Below are 15,459 nucleotides of genomic sequence, written 5' to 3' on the forward strand. Positions count from 1 at the left end.
ATGACCCCAGTGACAGACACTGGATTGGCTACCCAAGAGCCATTCACAAACCATTTTTCCCTTTGCCTTCCTGTGCCTAAAATATTCACCTTTCAAGGATCTCTTGCAGACTGACCACCTGACCCGGTTCTGGCCAATGAGATGTTAGAGGAGTGTGGGGGCTCACTGAGGGGAGCCTCCAGGAAAGCCATGTAAAAGAGAGACACTCCACAGGCATGTTGCCTTCATCTCTTATTCCCCCACCCGCCTTTCACCCAGCGACCAGAGTGCTATTTTAAAATAGTAAAGCAGATCATGTCATTGCCCTGCTGAAACCCCTCAATGACTTTACACTGTACTTAGAATAAACACAAACCATTTGCAATGGCCTGGCCCACCTCCCTCTCAGTGTCACTTAGTCCATTCTCCCTTTCACTGTACTCCAGCCAGACCTTCTGTTTCTCAAACTTGCCAAGCATTTTCCTGGCACCAGGGCTTTCCACCTGCTGATTTCTTCTGCCCAGTGTCCTCCTCCCACTCTTTGTATGACTTGCTCTCTCTTTCAACAGTCAGCTCTTAAGCCATAAGTTCGTGTTAAAGGTGCCTTCCCTGACCATTCCGTCTTGGTAATCCTGCCCATTTATCCTCTAATTCATTGCCCAATTTTTTTCATTGTTATCCCTTAGCCCAATTCACAGTTATGTTGTGTATTTGTTTGCTTTTTCATTGTTTGTATTCCATCACTAAACCATGAGCCTCACTGGGGTGCAGCCTCTGTCATTCTTGTTTATGGCTATACCCTTAGCCTCTTGCATGATTCCTGAGACATAGGAGGCCCTCAATCAACGTTTGCTAAACAAATGAAGGAGTCTTCCCTGTGGATCTCCATCTCCTATATTTTGCTTCTTCATCAAAGGAAATGCGAGGCTAAACAAGAGTTTGCAGCAGGAGTGACAAGGGCTTAACACAGGACATGTATGACGGTGAGATGTGGCTTCCAGGAAGGGGTGATCGGGGGGCCAACTTGGTAGCGAAAACAAAACAGAAGTAAGGGAGCAATTGTGATTGGTTTGAGAGCGGCTCCCGTTACCCCATAATTATCTGGATTGCCATGGCTGTAGGCATTTGAGGGAATCTTGAGAGAAGACGTTGGGTGTGAGGGCGACCCGGCCAATCAAGGGGAAATGCCTGCTTTCCGCAAATCCGGCGTCTCACGCCAGGTGAGGCGGCTCTCACTGTCCATTTAAATTCCCATTTCTCTTTACTTCCTCTCCTCACAGGCCTCCTCTGTTCAAATCAGCTGCTCTGATTCATCTCCACAGTGTTCCCTATACTGGATGGCTTTCAACCCGAGGATTAGACGGCAAAGATTTCTGGGGAAAGCAGAACCCACAAAGTGAGACTATCCTTGGGGCGCCTGGGTGGCTCAGTCGGTTGAGCGTCCGACTTCGGCTCAGGTCATGATCTCGTCGTTTGTGAGTTCAAGCCCCGCGTCCGGCTCTGCGCTGACAGCTCAGAGATTGGAACCTGCTTCAGATTCTGTGTCTCCTCTCTCTGTCCCTCCCCTACTCATGTTCTGTCTCTCTCTCTCTCTCTCTCTCAAAAATAAATAAAAACAGCTCCATCTCTTTCTAGCAATATTACTTTAGAAAAGTGTCTTAACTTCTCTAGGAGAAGCAATAATACCTACTTCATAAGGGATATTGTGAAGAGTAAATGAGATCATATGTAAGGCAACCGGCCCAGTATAGAAGAGATTAATAAAGTTATAACTTTAAAACAAGGAGGGTGAACTTGGAGGGAATTTAATGAGGAAAGGGTGTGTGTGTGTGTGTGTGTGTGTGTGTGTGTGTGTGATATTGTGGTTTATAATAAGAAATATATATCTGGTCTTCAGCCACAGTTCTGGCTCGAGCTCCCCAAACGCTTGGAATTTCTGAAGTAATAGGAACAAAAGGAGCATCTTGTGTAATAATACCTGATCTTTTGCCCTTAGCTCAGAGCAGTAAAGGTGAAGTGGGGGTCTTGTTATTAATAACAGCCTCTTTCAACCACCCCTCCTGAGGCTAATGAGGCTACTTTTGGAAAATGCCTAGGTAACCCGAGGATGGAAGCTTGTCACCCACAGAACCAACCAGGTGATTAGAGGGTTGAAACTTTCCATCCCATTGCCCGATGTCTAGGGAGGACAGAGGGGCTGGAGATTGCATTCCAGCACCAAAGGTCAATGATTTAATCAATTGTGTGATAATTTAATAAAGCCTCCATAAAAATCCCTGACCTATGCGGTATTCTCATTCAAGGTTGGTGACTGAGAATGTGACATATCCACGTGCCCAGAGGGTGGCCCACCCCAAACTCCACAGGGACAGAAGCCCCTGTGTTCGGGACCCTTCCGGACCTCATTCTGTGTATACCTCTTTATCCTGCTGTTCAGTCTTTCCTTTAATATGCTATGTAATAAACTTGTATCTTTTAATATCCTACGTAATCAGGTGAGTAAACTGGTTTTCCTGAGTTTTGTGAGCTGCTCTAGCAAATTAATGAAGCCCAAGGGAGATGTGGTGGGAACTCCAAGTTATAGTCAGTGACAACACGGACTTGTGCTCAACATCTGAAGTGGGAGCAGTCTGACAGGACTGAGCCCCAAACCTGTGGCATCTGATGATATCTCTAGATAGGTAGTGTCAGCATTGAGTTCGATTTGTGGGACACCTTGGCGACTGGCTGGCTCAGCTGGTGAAGCATGTTGACTCTTGATCTCAGGGTTGTGGGCTCAAGCCCCACGTTGGGTGTAGAGATGACTTAAAAAAAAATAAAAGAAAATCTTAAAAAAAAAATTTCTGGGACACTCTGCTGAGAATTAGAGAACTGCTTGCTGGTGTTAGAAAACACATGTCAGAGGGGCGTCTAGGTGGCTCAGTTGGTTAAGTGTCCAACTTTGGCTCAGGTCATGATCTCGAGGTCTGTGAGTTCAAGCCCTGTGTTGGGCTCTGTGCTGATGGCTCAGAGCCTGGAGCCTGTTTCAGATTCTGTGTCTCCCTCTCTCTGACCCTCCCCCGTTCATGCTCTGTCTCTCTCTCTCTCAAAAATAAATAAAAACGTTTAAAAAAACTAAAAAAAAAAGAAAACACATGTCAGAAAAGATATCTGTGAAAAAATCTACAGCAGACCTCATATTTACCAGTATGAGTAAACATTTTAGAAGTAAAATGTCAAAAGCATTCTTTAAGACCAGGAACAAGATATGTACGTCAGCTTCACCTCCCTTATTTAATGTTGTGTTGAACATCTTGACCCAGGCAATAAAACAAGATAAAGGTAAAAACTATATAGGAATTAGAAATAAGTTTTTTAAAAAGTGTTCTTATTTGCAGGTGATCGATTACTTATGTAGAACACCAAAAAGAATCTACAAATAAATAATTAGAATTAATAAAGATTTCACTTGGTTCCTAGGTAAAACCAACATGCAAAAAATCAATTGTATTTCTATACATTAGCAACAAGAAATTAAAAAGTGAAGATTTAAAGATATCTTTAAAAAGCAACAAAAGGAAATTCCTAGAAATAAGTCAAGTCCTTTAAGAAGATAATTGTAAAACTTTATTCAAAGACATAAAAGAATACCTAAACAAACAGAAAGATTTACCATATTCTTGGACATGAAGAGTCAACATTGTTAATATGGCAATTCCCCTACATTGATTGATAACTTCAAAGCATCTCAGTTAAGATTCTAACAGGATTTTTCATAGAATTTGACAAGTTAAATCTAAAACTTAGGTAGATGGGGCGCCTGGGTGGCGCAGTCGGTTAAGCGTCCGACTTTAGCCAGGTCACGATCTCGCGGTCTGTGAGTTCGAGCCCCGCGTCAGGCTCTGGGCTGATGGCTCAGAGCCTGGAGCCTGTTTCCAATTCTGTGTCTCCCTCTCTCTCTGCCCCTCCCCCGTTCATGCTCTGTCTCTCTCTGTCCCAAAGATAAATAAACGTTGAAAAAAAATTTTTTTAATAAAATAAAAATAAAATAAAAATAAAACTTAGGTAGAAAAACAAAGGCCCAGAAATAAATGAGGCTCTGGCTGAAGAGTAAGGTGAAAGACTCATCCTATTAAATATCAAGACATAAAACCTCTAGAAACTAAGGATGTGTAGCATCAGCCCAGGAACAGACACATAAATGGTGTCTTTATTGATAAAGAGTCATCACCACAGATCAGAAGGAAAAGGGTGGGCTACTCAACTAAATGGTGCCCAAACAATAAGATATTCATACAGAAAGAAAAAAAAATGCAAAATTGGATCCTTAGCTCATACTATATAAAACTCAATTCTAGGTGGATTAAAAACTTCAACATGCAAAACACAACCATAAAACATCTAGAATAACATAAATGGAGCATCTCTTTTTTTGCTTCAGGATAAGAAAAAATATTTTTACCCAAGACACCAAAACACACTGTAAATAAAATGACTGATAAACCAGCTATATTAAAACTAAGAACACCTGTTCTTTGAAAGACACATAAAAAGACTGAAAAGAGAATCCATAAATACAGAGAACATATTTGTTTCACATATAATGGGCAAAGGAGTCATATTCAGAATATATTAATAATTCCTACAAATCAATAAGAAAAAGACAAAGAACCCAAGAGAAAACTAGGCAAAAGGCTTGACAAGACTTTCACAGAAAATGAAGTACACATAGAAAATAAATACATGAGAGCACCGAATCCTAACCACTAGACCACCAGGGAGCGACAGAAAATAAATACATGAAAAGTTGCTTCTTATGAGCGGATTAATACATATCATAAGGGCCTATTTCATTCTCACCAGATTAACAATAACAAAAATTTAGCTGGACGGGACCCAGTGCTATTAAGTCCTGCCTCAGGGCCTTTGTGTATACGGCTTTCCCCCTGTGCCTGGAATACTTTTCCTTCAAATCTTCATAAGTTTCCTCCTCCTTTCCCCCATATAGTTGTCACTATCTTGCAGAACATTTTGAAAGCAAGTTGCTGACATCAGGACACTTCACCCCTAAATATTTCCATAAGTGTCTCCTAAGATTCTCCCACTAAACCTTAATACCATTCACATAACTAAGGAAATGAACAACCTTTGCCTAATACCACCTAGCACATAGTCTGTATTCTAATTTCCAAGCATTCAGTCTTTTGAAGGTCTCATTACACATCATATCAAAAATGTGAAAATGTACACCTAGTACTGCTTTTCTGAAAACTTTTAAAAATGATTTATCTCCGAGGAAACAATTTAATGTGTCATCAGTTTCTCAGCAAATATGGTACATGGGCCTTTTAAAGGGAAATAATCTAATGTCCTAATTGTTTTCAAATATAATTTTACTATTTTATGAATATTAACATTTATCAATTAATAATATAAGTATAATTTTTAGTTTGTAGACATTTAATTAAATGTTTCTTAATTTTATTTTTATGTTTTGAGGTCATTCCTCTTTTTTTTTTTTTTTTTTTTTTTTTTAAGGTCTCAGTAATGTTTGTAGGTTTTGGGGAAGTTCCTTAGTCCTCGGCATGGTGGGAATGCTGCCCAATGGATAAAGAGAGCTTGCTGGGGGCAGGATAGGAGAGGGTGACTCAGCAGGCAGCCTCCAAGATAGAAACAGACTTAGCCCAGAACCTCCTCCTCCCTGAGGCAGCTACTGTTGTCCAAGTTCCAAAAACTGGACTGACGTGAGAAGTCCTGAGGCTCAGAGAGGAAGCAAGGGTGAGAAAGAAAGGTGCTTCTAAGAGACATCGGTTTCCTGCCTATGGAGCCCGGCGTTAATGGGTCTCCTCGGAGGGAAAAAACCTTTAAGAAATAACAAGAGGTAGTCTGAGCAAGCTTCTTCTTCTTTTTTTAATGTTTATTTTATTTTTGAGGGACAGAGAAAGAGAAAAAAAACACAGGAGGGGGAGGGGCAGCAAAAGGGGTATAGAGGATCCTAAGCGGACGTCACACTGAGAGCCCGATGTGGGGCTCGAACTCACAAACCACGAGATCATGATCTGAGCCAAAATCTGATGCTCAACAGGCTGACCCACCCACACGCCCCAGAGGTAGTCTGGGCAAGCTTCTGCACTCTGTTCAGAGACTCCAGATGGGGGCCCATGGTTTAGAAGAGTTCAGCGGTTTTTTGAGTGTTTTGTTTCTTGGAGGATATCTGAAATCAAGGGTATCTAATTTGAATTCAGTTCATAAGACCAAAAAAAGATTCTGGGTGTAGGAAATTTGGATATGAAGGGAGACATGAGACAAGATGGAAGTTTGGATTAGAAACTGCTTTGTCAGATGCAGAATGAAGTCCCACTGATGCTAAGTAGATTTCATTAGTATAAGTCAATCTAATAATAACTGTTTTAAGGCATAAAGGGGGCAGGTTTTACTGATCCCGTTTTGCAGATTGGGAAACTGAGTCCGAGCAGTGTAACATGGCTTGTAGGAGTCTTGCCAAGATTCAGCTGGAACTGGAACTTCCTTGCCATCAGGATACAAGAGAGGAAAATGAGGACTTCTACTTTGAGTTCATTATCATCTTTAAATTAAGAAATGCTGCTTTGTTTTGTTAAGCTTAGCAAAGGAGTTAAAAGCAGAGTGACTTCATTTTTACTTCCATGTAACAAAACTCCCAGAAGACACATGTCCTCCGCAAAGTCTTAATGTAATGTTACTACAGCGCGTGCTGGGAATGAATTGCTCATTTTCACCAAGCATGACTCAACCATCACATCAGGAAATTTTTTCCTCTTGAAAGCCCTTGGAGCCAAATTATTATAGAATCAAGAGGAATCACTTAAGAATATGAGTGATTTCTAAATGGCGAACACTTTGGGAACGAGGGTGATTGTGGAGGAAACAAATGACAGTCAAATACTAGATACTGTGAAGATGTGGAGACAATACGTAATCAAGGCTGCTATAAGCAGAATTAATGAAAAACTTGTTCCTGCTCCTTCCAGGAGGGAGGGACGGAACAGAGCACGCTCACCAGGGACCCTGAAGCAGGGCCTCCTGACTCCGCCCCTTTCCACGCAGTAAAGGCTCGTAGCCGCAAAGCCGAGAAGCTGGAGACACCGTGCAGCGCCGTCTGGGCAGGTCGTTTTCCAACCCGCTGGCAGAGTGTTCACGTCAGTGGTTTTCCAACTCTTGAGACCCTACATCCTTATCAGGAGAAGCATGTGAGCCAGCGCTTCCAATGCACGTTTACTGGTTCACCTAAAATTATAATCACAGACTGTACTGATAGCAAGAAACGTACACAAAACAGAAACTTAAGGGATGAAGTGAAACAAACACTGTTTTTAAAGAATTATTTTATGGGTGCCTGGATGGCTCAGTGGGTTGAGCCGCCAACTTCGGCTCAGGTCATGATCTCCCAGTTTGTGAGCTGGAGCCCCACGTCTGGCTCTCTGCTGTCAGCCCAGATCCTGCTCTGAATCCTCTGTCCCCCTCCCCCCACTTGCACTCTCTCTCAAAAATAAATAAACATTTTTTAAAAATCTTAAAAAAAAAAGTATTTGATTTCACTTAACCACACAAAACCTTGTTATTCTCTGTCACCCACATACAAAGGCCTATTTTGCTAATAATAAATATGCTTTATTATTTTGAAGATCTTTGTCTAATACTTCCTGATTAAGCAAGGCGAAGATCTATTTCTAAATCCAGTTTATGTTGATACTTGCAATGACTATCGGAGACAAAAAGAAAAAAGGAAAAAAAAAAACAACCTCACAAAGATTCTTGGGTCCAAACAGAAGGGCATCATGACCAGGCTTATTAAACCCTGCTGCCGAGTTTTCAATTCCATCTGTCAACTATGCAAAGGTTTTTACCGAAATTCATTGGCTAGATTTCCATCTCCCCATTTTGTTCTTGCAAACTAACTGGATGTTGCATTTATATTTTTAACAAATGGATCCATAGCCCAGGGTAAGTCCTAGTTTGGAGGATTCGTAAACAGAATGGGAAATTCTAGCTTTTAAAATTGTTACTGGGCAGGGCACCTGGGTAGCTCAGTCGTGAAGCATCTGACTTTGGCTCAGGTCCTGATCTAATGGTTTGTTAGTTTGGGTCCCACATTGGGTGAAATCAAACCCCACTTGGGGTGAGCTTGTGCCCCACTTGGGGTGAGCTGGAACCTCTCTTGAGGTGAGCATGAGCCCTGCATCCGGTGAGCACAAGTCCCGCTTCCGGAACAATAGCCCTGCTTCCGGTGAGCTCTTCTCTCTCTCTCTCTCTCTCTCTCTCTCTCTCCCCCCTCTGCCCCCCTCCCCATTCTCTCTCTGCTCCTCTCTCACTTGTGCCCCCTCTCTCTCCCTCTTAAAATAGAATAGAATAAAAAAAGTTACTGGACAGAGGACCAGATCCAAATTTAGTGACTGCTGGCCACTTGAAAGCCAATACTAAAGAAGATGACAGACTAACATCCCAAAGACCATCTTCTCAGTCCAGGTGAAGCAGAGGGCTTTTAATTTTTTTTTTATACGTTTATTTATTTTTGAGAGAGAGAGAGAGAGAGAGAGAGAGAGAGAGAGAGAGAGAGAGAGAGAGAAGGGGAGGGGCAGAGAGGGAGGGAGACACAGAATCCAAAGCAGGTTCTGGGCTCTGAACCGTCAGCACAGAAACCAATGTGGGGCTCAAACTCTTGAACTGAACCTGAAGTCAGACGCTCAACCAACTGAGCCACCCAGGCACCCCAAGCAGGGGGCTTTTAAGGGGAAAGTAACAGGAAATGGTGAGGGGGCTACTTGCAAGAGAAACTAGTGCTCCACAGTTAATCATTTGTACTTGACAAGGCTTCCAGATTACTCTGCTCTGCCAGTAATCAAGGCTCCCAGGTGTTTCAGTAAAGGATACTTCTGCAGCCCAATAAACAGCCTCCTGGTGAGGCAGTCCAGACTCCCCACCCTCTCCACTTCCATGCAAGAATCAAGGCTCCCAGGTGTCTTTTATTGAGGATACCATGGCCAGTGGCAGCTGTTTTAAAGTGCAGTCAGACCTTAACTTCCAGAAAGTCTGGCTCTTTGTTCCTCAAGGCCAGCGTCTGTGGGATCTCAAGGGAAGTAGATTAGTTCTGCTACAAACTACCGGGTTTAGGTCAACAAGCAAGGAATGTGTAAGCTTAACCCTCCAGACCAGTTGGAACAAAATGTTGAGATAGCATTTTTACAGGTGACAAAGACTTCAGAAACAAAAGCACACCAGATGGAAACATTTCCAAACAGCAATTAGGAAGAGAGATTAAGGGTGTTAGTGTTCCTAAAAATAACTATTAAGTAGGAAATGTATTTCTTGGTATGAAATACATTCAGACGCTTGTACTATAGAAGTGATCAACAATTTGAACCACGTCTCTTTGTGAAAGAAAAATGTGTGGTGCGTCTTTCACTTTGATAAGTCTTTTAATTACTGTGTCGTGAGATAACCACTGAATCATCCAAATAGCATAAAACATTTTTATGGTCACTCACTGTGATTTTTTTTTTTTAAAGTCCACAAGCTTAATAGGCCTCCATGCACACTCAGAGTTTATATCTCCTCCCCTTAAGCCCAGGCAGGTTTTTGTGACTAGGGCAGGACTTCTGAGCTAAGTTAGAAACCCTCTAGGGCTTCTGCAGGTTTGTCTTGGGCCACTTAGTCTGGGTGTCCTTGGCCACCATATAAGAAGCCTGGCTCCCTTGAGGCCACCATGCAGAGATTCCAGAGAGAGAGAGTGATGCCAGATGAGCACCAGCTGTGCCAGCCCAAGTGTGGGCCTAGGGTCCCCCCTGCTCTGCCTTGAGAAAGACCCAAGCCAGAACTGCCTGGCTGGACCACTGTCTATTCCTGACCCACCACAACAGTGAGAGACAACAAGTGATTGTGGTTTTATCTACTAAGTCTTGGACAACATTGTTATGTAACTATAGATATCACACAGTCGTAACCCATTTCATTCTCACAGTGGCCATCTTGTTATTGTCAGCCCCCTTTTGAAAAATGTTTTTTAATGTTTATTTATTTTTGAGAGGGGTGGGGAGGGGCAGAGACAGAGAATCCCAAGCAGGCTTTTCACTGTCAGAACAAGGCTAGATGCACTCAAACCAACGAACATGAGATCATCACCTGAGCCGAAGTTGGATGCTGAACTGACTGAACCACCCAGGGGCCCCTGTCAGCCCCCTTTTAAAGATGAGGGGACGTGGAGGCAGTGACAGATTTCACCATTAGAATATCTGGGATTCAATCCCCACGTGGTGGGACCTCGGGGTCTACCTGCGACGTGTCTCGGAAAGAAGAGAAAAAACACAAGGGTAAAAAGTCAGTGCAAACAACAGCTCTGGGTGGGAGACTAGATGTGGGAGATGAGGGAAAGGGGAGCCTCAGGTAGAACCTGGAGGTTTGGAGGAAACAAAGGAGAAAATATAAGCTTGTGGGAGGAGGTTTATGCATTTGGATTTGGCCACGTTTATTGGGTGTGTCACTGGTACCTCTAAAGGAATTCAGGGGCAGTCAAGGCCCTGCAAAGCGGGTTTGGGTAATCAAGTGCCTTCTGAAGAGGAGATCATAAAGAGAAAGACTGTTCAGCCAGGAAAAAAAAAAAAAAAAAAAACAGAGGAATAAGGACAAAGGCTTAAAGAGTGCCTCTTGTCTGGTTTATGACACTACAAAGACAGGAAAAACAGCAGCCAAGAGAAATGCCCAGGTGTTGTGGCAGAGACTCTTAAATATGGGGAACGGAGGGTTGCTGGAGGGGTTGTGGGAGGGGAATGGGCTAAATGGGTAAGGGGCTTAAGGAATCTACTCCTGAAATTATTATTGCCCCATGTGCTAACTTGGATGTAAATTATAAAAAAATAAATAAATTATAGAAAGTAAAAAATAACTAACTAAATAAATAAATTTTAAAGATTAAAAAAAAATAAACCTCTCAAGAGATGAGGAATGACAATATGAAAAAAATCCCTAATTGCTCCAGAGGGATACAAAACAACAGTGGAACAAATGGGAAGACCCAACATGACCTTGAACAGGAAGGCTCAAAGCATAAAGATAGCAATTCTCTTTAACCTCAAAGTTGAACATAGATTTAATAAAAAACACTAGCAGGATTTTCTTGTTGTTTTGGCTTTCGATCTTAAACTCATTCTGAGTTGGAAAAATAAGCAACAACCATGAAAACTTCGGAAAAAGATCATAAAAGCAGAACTAATCCTACCAGATTTTAAAATAATATCCTATAATTATTAAAACAAATGGCACATGAATAGGTAGATGAATGGAACAACAGGGAAGATCCAGCAATAAGCCGAAATACATACAGAATTTAGGAAATAACCAAGTTGGCACCTCAAGTTCAAGGGGAAAGGATAGATTATTCAAAACACAGTGTTAGACCAAGTAGGTGTCATCTAAAAAGAAAAAGTTGGATTCACATCTCATATGTTTCACTGAAATAAATTTCAAATGGATCAAACATTTATACGTGGAAAAAAAAAAAAAACTATAAAAGTACTACAAGAAACCATGTGAAAGAAGACCAAAGCAGGAGGCATCACAATCCCAGACTTTAGCCTCTACTACAAAGCCATAATCATCAAGACAGCATGGTATTGGCACAAAGACAGACACATAGACCAATGGAATAGAATAGAAACCCCAGAACTAGACCCACAAACGTATGGCCAACAAATCTTTGACAAAGCAGGAAAGAACATCCAATGGAAAAAAGACAGTCTCTTTTTAACAAATGGTGCTGGGAGAACTGGACAGCAACATGCAGAAGGTTGAAACTAGACCACTTTCTCACACCATTCACAAAAATAAACTCAAAATGGATGAAGGACCTGAATGTGAGACAGGAAACCATCAAAACCTTAGAAGGGAAAGCAGGAAAAGACCTCTCTGACCTCAGCCATAGCAATCTCTTACTCGACACATCCCCAAAGGCAAGGGAATTAAAAGCAAAAGTGAATTACTGGGACCTTATGAAGATAAAAAGCTTCTGCACAGCAAAGGAAACAACCAACAAAACTAAAAGGCAACCAACGGAATGGGAAAAGATATTCGCAAATGACATATCGGACAAAGGGCTAGTATCCAAAATCTATAAAGAGCTCACCAAACTCCATACCCGAAAAACAAATAACCCAGTGAAGAAATGGGCAGAAAACATGAATAGACACTTCTCTAAAGAAGACATCCGGATGGCCAACAGGCACATGAAAAGATGTTCAACGTCGCTCCTTATCAGGGAAATACAAATCAAAACCACACTCAGATATCACCTCACGCCAGTCAGAGTGGCCAAAATGAACAAATCAGGAGACTATAGATGCTGGAGAGGATGTGGAGAAACGGAACCCTTTTGCACTGTTGGTGGGAATGCAAATTGGTGCAGCCGCTCTGGAAAGCAGTGTGGAGGTTCCTCAGAAAATTAAAAAATAGACCTACCCTATGACCCAGCAATAGCACTGCTAGGAATTTATCCAAGGGATACAGGAGTACTGATGCATAGGGGAACTTGTACCCCAATTTTATAGCAGCATTCTCAACAATAGCCAAATTATGGAAAGAACCTAAATGTCCATCAACTGATGAATGGATAAAGAAATTGTGGTTTATATACACAATGGAATACTACGTGGCAATGAGAAAAAATGAAATATGGCCTTTTGTAGCAACGTGGATGGAACTGGAGAGTGTGATGCTAAGTGAAATAAGCCATACAGAGAAAGACAGATACCATATGGTTTCACTCTTATGTGGATCCTGAGAAACTTAACAGAAACCCATGGGGGAGGGGAAGGAAAAAAAAAAAAAAGAGGTTAGAGTGGGAGAGAGCCAAAGCATAAGAGACTGTTAAAAACTGAGAACAAACTGAGGATTGATGGGGGGTGGGAGAGAGGGGAGGGTGGGTGATGGGTATTGAGGAGGGCACCTTTTGGGATGAGCACTGGGTGTTGTATGGAAACCAATTTGACAATAAATTTCATATATTAAAAAAAAAAAAAAAAGAAACCATGTGAGAATTCTTATCCCGAAACACAGAAGGTTTTTCTAATTGGGACACAAAACTAAAATCATAAAAAAGACTGTTAGGTTTGACAAATTAAAATTATTATATTCGTGCCAAAACCATTATAAACATTCAATTGGCAAAGAGCACACTAGAAAAAAAGATTTAAAACATCTATCACAAAAAAGTTAATTTCCCCAATATATAAAGTATTCCTACAAATCAGTAAAAAGAAAAAAAAAAGGACAAAGGATATGAACAGACAATTCAACAGAAAAGGAAATATAAATGACTATTAAAAAGATGTTCAACCCTATTCACAATAAGAGAAATGCAAATTTTCACTATCGATCTGCAAAGATCAAAAACTTTGAGAACAGACTGCGTTGGTGAGAGTGTAAGGAAACAATGACTCTTCCCATTGCCAGTGCAACCTCTGAGGAGGGCAATTAGAAATTCCACCGGTGGGGTGTCTGGGTAGGTCAGTCAATCAAGCGTCTGACTTCAGCTCAGGTCATGATCTCATGGTTCGTGAGTTGGAGCCCCACATCGAGCTCACTGCTGTCAGCATGGAGCCTGCTTTGGATCCTCTGCCCTCCTCTCTCTGCCCATCCCCCACTCAGGCTCGCTCTCTCCCTCTCTCTCTCAAAAATGAATAAATATTAAAAAATTTAAAAAAAGGAAATCCCACCCACAAATGCATAGACCTTTCATCTAGCAATGCCACTTCTAGGAATTTGCCCTTCAGATATATTCACACTTATACAAAGTGATTTATGTAAAAGATTACTCATCTCAATGTTGTCTGTAATAGCAAAAGACTGGAAACAACCTAAATGTCCACCAATAGAGAGGGCTGTCTAAATAAATTATGGCTAAAAGAATTCCATGAGGCCTAAGTGAGAATGATGCCTATATATTTTAATATGAAGTCATCTTCAGGATATTTTGTTGTTATGTAAACCAACAACAAATTTATGATCCTGGTTATTTGTGATGGAAGAACCAGGAGGCTGAGAGGAGTGGGAAGGAGACTTCACTGTTTACTTGTTTGTACATGGTCCAAATCCTGAACCATGTGAATGTACTGTCTGTGGAAAATCTAATCAAAAAGAAGCCCTTGCCATATTTTATAGATAAATAAAACTCTCAAAGGATTGAGGAGCCAAGAGAAGTAATGAAATGCTTTTGTATATTCTGTTAATTCTATGGAATAAGTACCAAAATGAAAATTCAATGTTTGTTTTAGTACTTAAAGAATGCTCCAGGACTCCAAGAAAAATACACAAAATCTGCTGTAATTAATTAAAATTAAATTATTTCAAAGTGCCTGGGTGGTTGGGGTGACTCAGTCAGTTGAGTGTCCGACTCTTGGTTTCAGCTCAGGTCATGATCTCGCCGTTCATGAGTTTGAGCCTGGAGTAGGGCTCCACATTGACAGTGCAAAGCCTGCTTGGGATTCTCTCTCTCCCTCCCGCTCCCTCTCTCTCTCTCAAAATAAATAAATAAACAAAAAAAACCAAATACTTTTTAAAAAATTATAAACAACTAATAGCATCAGGGTATTAAGTTAATAATTTTATTTTATTTATTTATTTTTTAATTTTTTTTTTCAACGTTTATTTATTTTTGGGACAGAGAGAGACAGAGCATGAACAGGCGAGGGGCAGAGAGAGAGGGAGACACAGAATCGGAAACAGGCTCCAGGCTCTGAGCCATCAGCCCAGAGCCCGACGCGGGGCTCGAACTCACGGACCGCGAGATCGTGACCTGGCTGAGGTCAGACGCTTAACCGACTGCGCCACCCAGGCGCCCCTAAGTTAATAATTTTAAATGAGAAGTTTCATCTGACTCAAAATTTTGAAAAATACATACGGAAATGACAGATCACAGGAATCAAACTTTTGATATAGGCAAAGTAAAGCAATACAATAATCCAAAAAATAAGGCTAAAAACATTCATTTTAAAAACATCTAGCTACATACATGAATGCAGTGTGTAGCTCTGGAGAAGAACCATACTAACAGCTTTGTGAAATTAAATGTATTACCTTAGCCTTAACAACTTATATTTAGTCTTCAACTCCTGGGGATTTTAACCCTGAAGCGTCTCCAATCTATATTCTTTTGTCAATGTCCCAGTGAAACCTCTTTTTTAGGTTCTTATGGTAAACTACCTGGCCACCATGGCTTCATTCCCACATAGCCTTCCCATTGCTACTGGAATTTCTAGCATAAATCTGATGGTCCCACTCACCACTTTGCTTTAACACTTTAGTTATCCATTGCCTTTATAGTAACGCTCAAATGTTTTCATGTGGCTATCCTTTTTTCCTTTCCTTCTCCAAAATCCGCCCCCCCCCCCCCCCCCCCCCGCCAAATATCCAAATATGGAAATGATCTAGTTGATTTTTTTTTTTCTTTTAGGCTATTGGTCCTGGGCTGGGTAT

This window comes from Felis catus, chromosome B1 (genome assembly GCF_018350175.1).
Source record: "Felis catus isolate Fca126 chromosome B1, F.catus_Fca126_mat1.0, whole genome shotgun sequence".
Taxonomy (NCBI): domain Eukaryota; kingdom Metazoa; phylum Chordata; class Mammalia; order Carnivora; family Felidae; genus Felis; species Felis catus.